Source organism: Mobula birostris, chromosome 26 (assembly GCF_030028105.1).
Source record: "Mobula birostris isolate sMobBir1 chromosome 26, sMobBir1.hap1, whole genome shotgun sequence".
NCBI lineage: Eukaryota > Metazoa > Chordata > Chondrichthyes > Myliobatiformes > Myliobatidae > Mobula > Mobula birostris.
In genome coordinates, this window is record NC_092395.1 from 24,893,482 (window position 1) to 24,903,489 (window position 10,008).

At 40.3% G+C, this 10,008-nt stretch overlaps 1 pseudogene; it reads left to right on the forward strand.

Annotated features, from left to right (window-relative positions):
- Positions 1-4,710: 4,710 nt before the first annotated feature.
- Positions 4,711-7,495, forward strand: LOC140188245 (sin3 histone deacetylase corepressor complex component SDS3-like; annotated as a pseudogene).
- Positions 7,496-10,008: the final 2,513 nt, after the last annotated feature.

The following is a 10,008-nucleotide window of genomic DNA, read 5'->3' on the forward strand; positions in this document are numbered from 1 at the left end:
AGTGGATAGCCAGCGCCTCTTCCCCAGGGCACCACTGCTCAATACAAGAGGACATGGCTTTAAGGTAAGGGGTGGGAAGTTCAAGGGGGATATTAGAGGAAGGTTTTTTACACAGAGAGTGGTTGGTGCGTGGAATGCACTGCCTGAGTCAGTGGTGGAGGCAGATACACTAGTGAAGTTTAAGAGACTACTAGACAGGTATATGGAGGAATTTAAGGTAGGGGCTTATATGGGAGGCAGGGTTTGAGGGTCGGCACAACATTGTGGGCCGAAGGGCCTGTACTGTACTGTACTATTCTATGTTCTATCCAACTATGATGGATTGACTTTAATGGTAAAGTACAGACTGTGTACCCGAAAAAGAATGGATTCCCACTGTATAACAAAGTCTTATTTTATAATTAAAACAAAATATGTGGTTTCAGATGGAGATCACGTTATGCAGTCTTTCAATTGATTGTAGTAAAGAAATATACCTGTATCTGGAAGGTCCAGCTGCTGATGAGTCAATATTTTGGCTAAAGCTACACCATGAAGACTCCAAGCAACTCTGTGAGAAGGTGAAAATGTTATTGAAAAGCACAAATCAGGAGATGGATACAAGAACATTTTCAAATCACCAAATATCCCTTGGAGTTCAGTACTGTTAGAGCAGGCTGTCCTCAAAAACTGAGTGACTGTGTAAGAAGGGAATGGGTGAGGGAGGCCACCAAGAGACCTTTGGCAACTCTGGAAGAGTTACAAGCTTCATTGGCTGAGATGGGAGAGTGGCAAAGAGAAAGCTACTGTTGGAAAAAACTCACATGAAATCGCAGCTAGAGTTTGCCAAAATGCATGTGGGAGACTCTGAATTCAGCTGGAAGATGACTCTATGGTCTGGTGAAACCAAAATTGAGCTTTTTGGCCATCAGACTAACACTATGTTTGGGAAGCCAAACACCGCACATCAAAAGCACACCATCCCTACCATGAAGTATGGTGGTGGCTGCATTATGCTATGGGGATGCTTCACTGCAGCACACAAGGTAGAGGGTAAAATGAATGCAGCAAAATACATGGAAATCCTGGAGGAAAACCTGACGTAGTCTGCAAGAGATCTGCGACTTAGGAGAAGTATTGTTTTCTAGCAAGACAATGACCTCAAGCAAAAAGCCAAAGCTACACAGGAATGGCTTAAAAATAACACAGTTAATGTCCTGGAGTGGTCAAGTCAAAGTCCAGACCTCAATCCAATTAAGAATTTGTGGTTGAACAAGAAAAGGGCTGGTCACTCATGGATCCCCATTCAATCTGACAGAGCTTGAGCAGTTTAGTAAAGAAGAATGGGGAAAAATTGCAGTGTCCAGATGTGCAAAGCTGATAGAGACCTATCCACACAGACTCAAAGCTGCAATTGCTGCCAAAGGTGCATCTACTAAATACTAACTTGAAGGGAGTGAATACTTATGCAATCAATCATTTCGTGTTTTATAATTGTAACTAATTTAGATCATTTTGTAGAGATCTTTTTTGACTTTTGCATGAAAGAGTATTTTCCGGTGATCAGTGTTAAAAAAAAGGCCAAATTAAATCCACCGTCATTTAATGTTGTAAAACCATAAAACATATAAACTTTCAGGGTGAATACTTTTTATAAGCACTGTATATATGTGTGCATGTGTATATATGCGTGTGCGTGCATAATAATAATAGGCATCCGTTATCCTCATGAGACCATGGATTTGCTCCTTGGAAGGTTTCCAGGAGCAAGGTTGTATGGAAGACCAGCAGTTGCCCATGCTGCAAGTCTCCCCTCTCCATGTCACCGATGTTGTCCAAGGGAAGGGCACTAGGACCCATACAGCTTGGCACTGGTGTCGTCACAGAGCAATGTGTGGTTAAGTGCCTTGCTCAAGGACACACACACTGCCTCAGCCAAGGCTCAAACTAGCGACCTTCAAATCACTAGACGAACGCCTTAACCACTTGGTCACGTGCCAACACTATATACATGTGCGTGCATATCTAATATATAAGGTGTGTGTGTATATGTATGTATATATATGAGAGAGATAGAGAGAGAGAGAGAGAGAGAGAGAGAGGGAGAGAGAAAGATTATGAACCCATGAATTCATCCATTCTCTGCCTTTTTAAAAATCTCAAATGACTCACTGTTCTTTTTTTTAACCCAAACATCTTGCTGCACTTCAACAGATGAGTAGACACGCAACACCCACAAAATGCTGGAGGGACCCTCAGCCCGAAACGTCGACTGTACTTTTTTCCATAGTTGCTGCCTGGCCTGCTGAATTCTTCCAGCATTTTCTGACTTTTTTCCCATAGATGCTGCCAGATTTCCAGCATCTGCAGATTTTTTCTTGCTGGTGGGTACTCACATAAAACTTCTTCGTTGCCACTTCTTATGTTGTTAAACTCCAAAACATAAAACTAATTGGAATAAAAACACGGAGCTGGGAGATTCGTGTGCTCAGTGTTGTTTTACTACTGCCGAGGTTTTATGGCTGCTTGCCAACAGCTTTAAGGTGCATTACTGCCACCTTCTGAACTGGAGTGTGGGTCAGGATATCTAAACCTTACATATTTGGATCAAATTCTATATTTAAAAAAGAAGTCCTGTATTTTTAGAAACTACACTATACATTTAAAGCACTAATCCTGTGATCCCTCTGCAAACCAATATTAGTGTTAAATTCCATGATAACTTTAAATCACCCATCCACTCTCTTCATTATATCTTGAACACCTCACCGGTACATGCTTGACTGTTTCTGGCTGATTACAGCATTCACACCTCTCATTATTGTGTTTCTTCATTAAAAACAATGTACTATTTAATCCTGGGTGCCCAAACTTCAATCTTGATTTTATAACCTCATTCCTGCGTTCCTCGACTATCCGACTTTCTGGATACTCTAAAGATGTCTTCTTGTTCTCTCACCATCCCATTATTTTCTCCATGTTTTTGATTTTACCTTTAATAATGTTTTTTCATTTCTCCTTTACTCTATTTAAATGTCCACTTCTGTTTATCTCGTTGCCTCCTTTGCTAATTTGCCTGCTCGCTCTTTCCCTCTAATACCAATACGTAATGGAATCCGTATAAAACATAAACAGAGCTGTATCATTTTGAGTCTAAATAAGGTTTGTATTATCTCACACATCAGAATGTAAATCTTTTAGACTCCCGATCGCTGTGCATGAATCAGACAATATTACAACTTTTATAAGTTTCACACCCTCTACCCACTGCAAAGTGAACAGTCCAGCTGTCATTTCACCTGTATACACTGAGAAATCATCATGCGTTCTCACCTGCTTTTTAATGTTAAAATCAAGCACTAGCTGAAGCATTTGTAAATATCTATAATTATTATTCATATAAAATTCAACTATATCTTGATTTTAAGTCACTTCTCTAGTTTTCTGTCTCCTTTCGAATAATTTAAGATCCACCTCTGGTGCTTCACACAGCAATGGAGGCAGCTCAGGAAAAAGCAGCGGATCAATCACTGCCTTATTATGAATTCCTGTCCTTTCTGCTTTTCCTTCAACAGTTCATACAAAACTTCTGATTTTCTTTCTTTCCTTTTCCCAGCATGGATCTAAAGCTGTTTACTTGGATGATTTTCTCCAGACCCTTGTAGGTTTACCCAATATGTTAACGCAAGCTGTGATCTTCTCAGTTCCAGAGGTGTTTCTCCCAACTCCACCTGCATTGTCACCACTGGTGTTCTTATTGCTCCACTGATTAACCTTCATCCACGACTTTGAATTGTATCCAGTTTCCTGAACATAAAGTGTGATGCTGATCAATATACCATACTTCCATAGTCCAGTATTGATCTTATTAATCCTATATATATTACCTTCAAGGATTTCCTATCAGCTCCCCATACCTTTCCTATTAAATACCTTAGAACATTTAGCACATTTTACTTTTGGTTATTATTTGCTTAATATTTGTTGACCACATGAGTCATTTATCAAACCAAATTCCTAAAAAATTTAAAGGTATCCACACTTTTTAAGCCTATGCTATAAAGTTTTAGTTTTTAAGTGTTGCTCTCTCCTCTTCTTAGTGAAAAACATTATTTTGGATTTCAATGCTGCAAGTCTGAATCCCCTTTTCATTGCCTCATCTTCCACTTTAACTATTGCCTCTTGAAGTTTCAGTATGATACTGTAAATTCCACATTCCCAACCCTTTTCCACATGGCTCTATCATCTGCAAATAATGAAACTCCGATACTTCTCTCTCTCTCTCTCTCTCTCTCCCTCTCTCTCTCTCTCTCTCAATTTATCATTATAGCAAATAATAATGGACTAACAGCACTTCCCTGAGGGGTTCCATCTTCCACAATTTGTTTACTTGACCAAGTTTTCCCTACTTGCACCATGATAGATCAACCAACTAAAAAATCTTTTATCCAATTTAGCAGTTGACCTCTAATTCTCAATTTATGTAATTTGATGATCAGACCTTCCTTCCACATCATGTCGTTTGCTTTCTCTACATCCGAAAAGACTGCTACTATGCTTTCTTTCTTCAATTGAGCCCTCCTCACCTCATGTTCTAGACGTCAGACCTCCTCTCCTAAATACAATCTGATGTTTAAAAATACTTCATCTTGTTTCAACGTAATATGTCAATCTCTTATTAATCACCTTTTCCATGGCTTTCTATAAATGTGAGGTTAATGCTATTGGTCTATGTACCGTATAGCCTACAGTATAATAAGGGATTACTTTATGTTTTAGTAACACGTCATTGCGCTATTAGGCACGTATTGATCTTTACGTGTGTGTGCTGAGTTCGGATTCTGCCAGTAAAGAACCATGAAACTTAGCTCCCGTCTCCAGCGTTTTTATTAATAGCATTGTTGTGTAAACAGGACACATACACAACAAATTGGTGACGAGGTTAATGAACCTACATCTTATCGGAACACCGGGTTTTAGCTGATAATGACACTTGGAGGAAGAGCGCAAGGAACGAGCCAAGGAGCTGGAGAAGGAGGCAGAGCGAGGCCGCGAGTCCGAAAGGAAGCAGGAGCACAGCCGGGGTTGGGAATGTCGGGAGACCAAGAGACACAATAGGAGCCGCAGCACATCCAGGCAAGACCACCCCGGCGCTGACCCCCAGGGGTTGAGGGTCTGCCTGCGGAGCGGCAAACACACACCTAGACAGAGTGCATTCGTTGCGCTAGCAAAAAGGACACGTGAGTCAAAAAGAAAACAAGGGGAAAACAGGGCTAAATTAACATAACAAAGATAGCGATGATTGGAACCATTACAGCATTTGATAGTGGCATTGAAGACTGGGCAATTTACATTGAGAGAGTGAAGTTATATTGTGAGGCTAACGGTGTCAATGATGAAAAGAAAGCCAGCATCTTATGTATTATGGGAGCAAAAACATACGGGCTGCTACGGAGCTTGTTAACCCCTGAAAAGCCAGCTGACAAAATGTTCAAGCAAATAGTAGACACTCTCCAACGTCATTTAAACCCCAGACCATTAGTCATTGATTTAAATTTCACAAACAGGATCAGAGCAAAAATGAAAGTATTTCTGAATATTGTGCTGAATTGCGCAAATTATCAGAACATTGTCAATTTGGAGCTGGTCTATCGGACGCATTGAGAGACAGGTTAGTGTGTGGCATGCACTGTGAAACCACACAGAAGAAGCCCCTGGGTAAGAAAGACCTCACATTAGAGAAGGCGCAGAACATTGCAATATCATTGGAAACAGCAGCACGGGGTGCTCCAGAGATACAACAAAAATCTCTGGAATATGCTACAAATAAAATGTCACTGAACAGAAATGAAGGAAAGAAATGTTACCGTTGTGGGAACATGTCAAATGACCCTGATGACTGTCGTTTTAAAGGCAAAGAATGCAGAAACTGTGGCAAACAGGGCCACATTGCCAGAGTATGCAAAGCTAGTAAACAATGTTACTGTTGTGGGAACATGTCAAGTGACCCTGATGACTGTTGGTTTAAAGACAAAGAATGCAGAAACTGTGGCAAACAGGGCCACACTAGCAGAGTATGCAAAGCTAGTAAACAGCAGAAAAAGGACAAAATACAGAGAAACAAGAAGCCTCAGAAAGGAAAACATTACAATGTACACAAAATGGAAGAAAGCAGTTCCGATGAAAACGACTCAGACGAAAGTGAATTGTCTTGTCTGCAGCTTCACAGTGTGAAAGAGACAGATGATCAAAGAGTAATGAGGATCACTCCACAAGTGGCAGGCGTGAGACTGAAAATGGAGTTGGACACAGGCTCAGCTTTAACAGTGATCTCTGTACACGACTACAAACGTCTGTTTTACATACCTCTGAAATGAACTAAACTACTGCTAAAGACTTAACATAGGACAGAAAGTGTGTCAGAAAGGTAAAATTAAAGTGACAGTGACCTACGAGACAAAACACAGCAGCTGAACCTCTATGTACTGAAAAATGGAGGACCACCATTGCTGGGATGTGAATGGCTCAGGAAAATCCAGTTGGATTGGCACACCATCAAGGCACTAGCTCGGCAGGGAAGACGTCCACAGCTCTCCTCTCACCCACTGTCAACTATTACAATGATGAGGAGGAGCTAGACAGTGTCGACGATGAGGACAAATGCAGTATCCATAGCCGCGACTCAGATGAAGATACAGAGGATGCAAGGGAGACAGATATTGCCAATAAGCAAGATGATGAAGACTACCTGGAAGTAAAAGAGCAGATGTACCAGGAGAAATTGACATCTCTCAAAAGACAGCTACAGCAGTTACAGGAAGGCACTTTGCAGGAGTATCAGAAAAGGATGAAGAAACTAGATCAACAATACTAGGAAAGAGTACGAAATGCAGAGCTTTTTCTGCAACTGGAGACAGAACAAGTGGAAAGGAATTATATTAAAGAGAAGAACGCAGCAGTGAAGGAATTTGAAGATAAAAAGATTGAGTTAGAAGAAAAGAAAAAGATGATTGAGAATGAGAGGCTAACAATGGAACTCACAGGAGATTCTATGGAGGTAAAGCCAATAGTGACTAGGAAACTAAGGAGGAGACCTAATGACCCTGATCCAATTACAGACACAAGACAAAAACCTGCACCTACGCAGTTACATTACTTGTTCACAGATGAACAGATAATGGAAGATCTGCGAACTCTCAATAAGCTTAAATCTCCAAAAAGACCTGCATCTCCATCTTCTCCTGAGCATCTTCCCAGCATTCCTGCTGAATCACCAGCACAAAGATATGAAGCATGAATAGAAGATGAAAAATTACATTACAATAAGAGATGGTATCATAAAGGTCAGACTATCTATGTGGAATCTAAGGAGAATATGAAGATTGGCTGTGTAATTAGCTCCATTGGAACAAATGAGCTATGGGTAAAGAAGACTAGTGATAGCACAAAGGTGCGTATATATCTAGGACAACTGCACAGAGGAGTCTTCATTATACAGAGGCGATCTGCTGCCTAGAACTCTTAGCAAGTTGGAGGCGCACATCTTCTTAACTCCATATGCTCAGAGGTCAACTTTTCATGACTTTTATATGGAAATCTGTATTAAAACAAACAAGCTTATTGACAGGAGACTCGGCTGGTGGTGTAGTGGCATCAGCGTCGGACTTCGGGACGAAAGGTCCCGAGTTCAAATCCAGCCGGCTCCCCTGAATGCTTTCCCATCAGTACTGGGTTACGAGCTGGTGATCTCTTTGGAAACTCACCCACCAGAAGGCAATGGCAAACCACTGCTGTAACTTGCCTCGTACGCAGTTCCCCACTACGTCAGAGGGGCATGGAGGGAAATCGTCTGCTAAACAGAGAAACTCCGGATGCGACGTACCTTTCCTTTTCTTATTGACAGACATTACCCGGAGAGGCAGAGAAGACCCCTCCCCCGCAGACACTTGCGTTATAAATGGGTCTTAGACCAAAGGTAAAAAAAAGGGTTGTTATAATTTGATATTATTAAGTTACTAAGTAAACCAATGGTAGGCATTTGCATGTTAAGGGTAAACATATTTGTTTAGCATAGTGCCCCAGTAAAAAAAGCAGTTGATAAAATAAAAGGGGAGGAGTGTACTGTATAGTCTACAGTATAATAAGGGACTAATTTATGCTTTAGTAACACGTTGTTGAATGCGCTATTAGGCACGTATTGATCTGTATGTGTGTGCCGAGTTCGGATTCTGCCAGTAAAGAACCATGAAACTTAGCTCCCATCTCCAGCATTTTTATTAATAACATTGTTGTGTAAACAGGCCACATACACAACAGTCTATAACAGGGGTAGGCAACCTACGACCTGCGGGCCAGATCCGGCCCGTGAAGGTACTTTGACCAGCCCGCGAGCAAATATTGGGATACTATGCTTCTCCGGCCCGCGAGCGATTTTTCCTTTTTCTGAGTGTTTCACGTGACCACACTAATGGACATGCATTGCATCTCGTTACACTGGCCCCAAGTTCCATTTTGTTCCAAACCAAACACTGGTATATACGAGTGACGGGAAGGCAGACTACCTTATTAATATGTATTAGATACTCTCTGTGCACGCGCAGGTTTTCAGATGGGATCATTCGAATTTGTAAACAGACGTAGTGTCACTGTGTTTTAACAAGAAATCCACACTAAATGTCCAGATATTTACATGTGCTACAATACTTGTTGAATAACTCGCGTTTTGAAATAAAATCAAAGGAAAGAAATCCAATAGTAATGAATTCAAAACACAGGAAGGTAGACGCTGAGTGCCGAAATTTCCAAGACACTTGGACACGTGATTACAACAAACAGCATCAAGTTTCACATTGATTTGTCGACTGTTTGCATTAACATTTTTTTAAATTATACTTAATTTACCACCATTCAATGCATCATGTTCATACGTTTTATGTTTAAAGATTCTTTGTGTCCTTTTAATAGATTCAAAAGATGCCTTGATTGAAATAAATTGCAACTAAACTGGGTTCTTTGATTACTAATTGGCATCCTTGGTTAAGCACAAATGATTTTCTAGCACGTGTTATTCATTAATTTGAGGCAAAACATAACTAGATGTACTTAAATGGATAATTCCCATATTTCAGGTTTTTTATGGCATTTATCTGGCCCGCCGTGCACTTATTAATATGCAATCCAGCCCACAGATGCAAAAAGGTTGCCGACCCCTGGTCTATAACTTGCTGGATGTTAGGATTTTTGCCTGGTTTACATATTGGAATTATGATTGCTTCTTTCTATCCTTTAGGAAGACTTTCTTGTTCCCCATACATGATTAAATAACTTCCTTTTCTTTCTCACTCAAATTAGATAATGTATCGTAACTTATCTGATCCCTCCCAGGGGATTTTTTTTTGCCTTTTCTAAGAACACTATCCAATTCCATCATGGTTTAATGTAGCCACAAAATTTCCATCTGTCTCTCATGCTTCCCTAATGTTTACAAGTTTGCTAATAATGTTTCCCCTCTTCTCCTTGCTTTCATCACTCATATTATCAGGACGGTGTACTTTAACAGAAGGGTGCACTCGTATTTCTGATTTCTCTATATTCAGTGCTGCAGCTCTCTCCCCATCACATAGCACTGGAGACCCAATTTCCCTGCTGATACCATTCATTTTTTATATCATTTTCCAAACTCTTATCAATTGGTGCAAATATTCCTACAGTCGCGAAACTTCCTTCAATATTCCTGTTTCACTTTGTGAATTGTTTTTCTTAGAATTGCTTGCATCTTTATAACTCAATTTTTGAAAACTGTGTGTCCTCCTTAACATTCTAAATGCCCTATTATTGTGTTCTATTGCTCCCCCACATTCTTGTATCATGGCTTCATTTCTTTCTAGCTTTATTCCCTTTCCTTGGTGCACTTACTGTTGCTGATGTCAGAATCAGGTTTAGTATCATTGGCATGTGTTGTGAAATTTGTTGTCTTTGCAGCAGCTGTACAATATAATACAGTACGTAATAAAAAAAACATGTGAACTA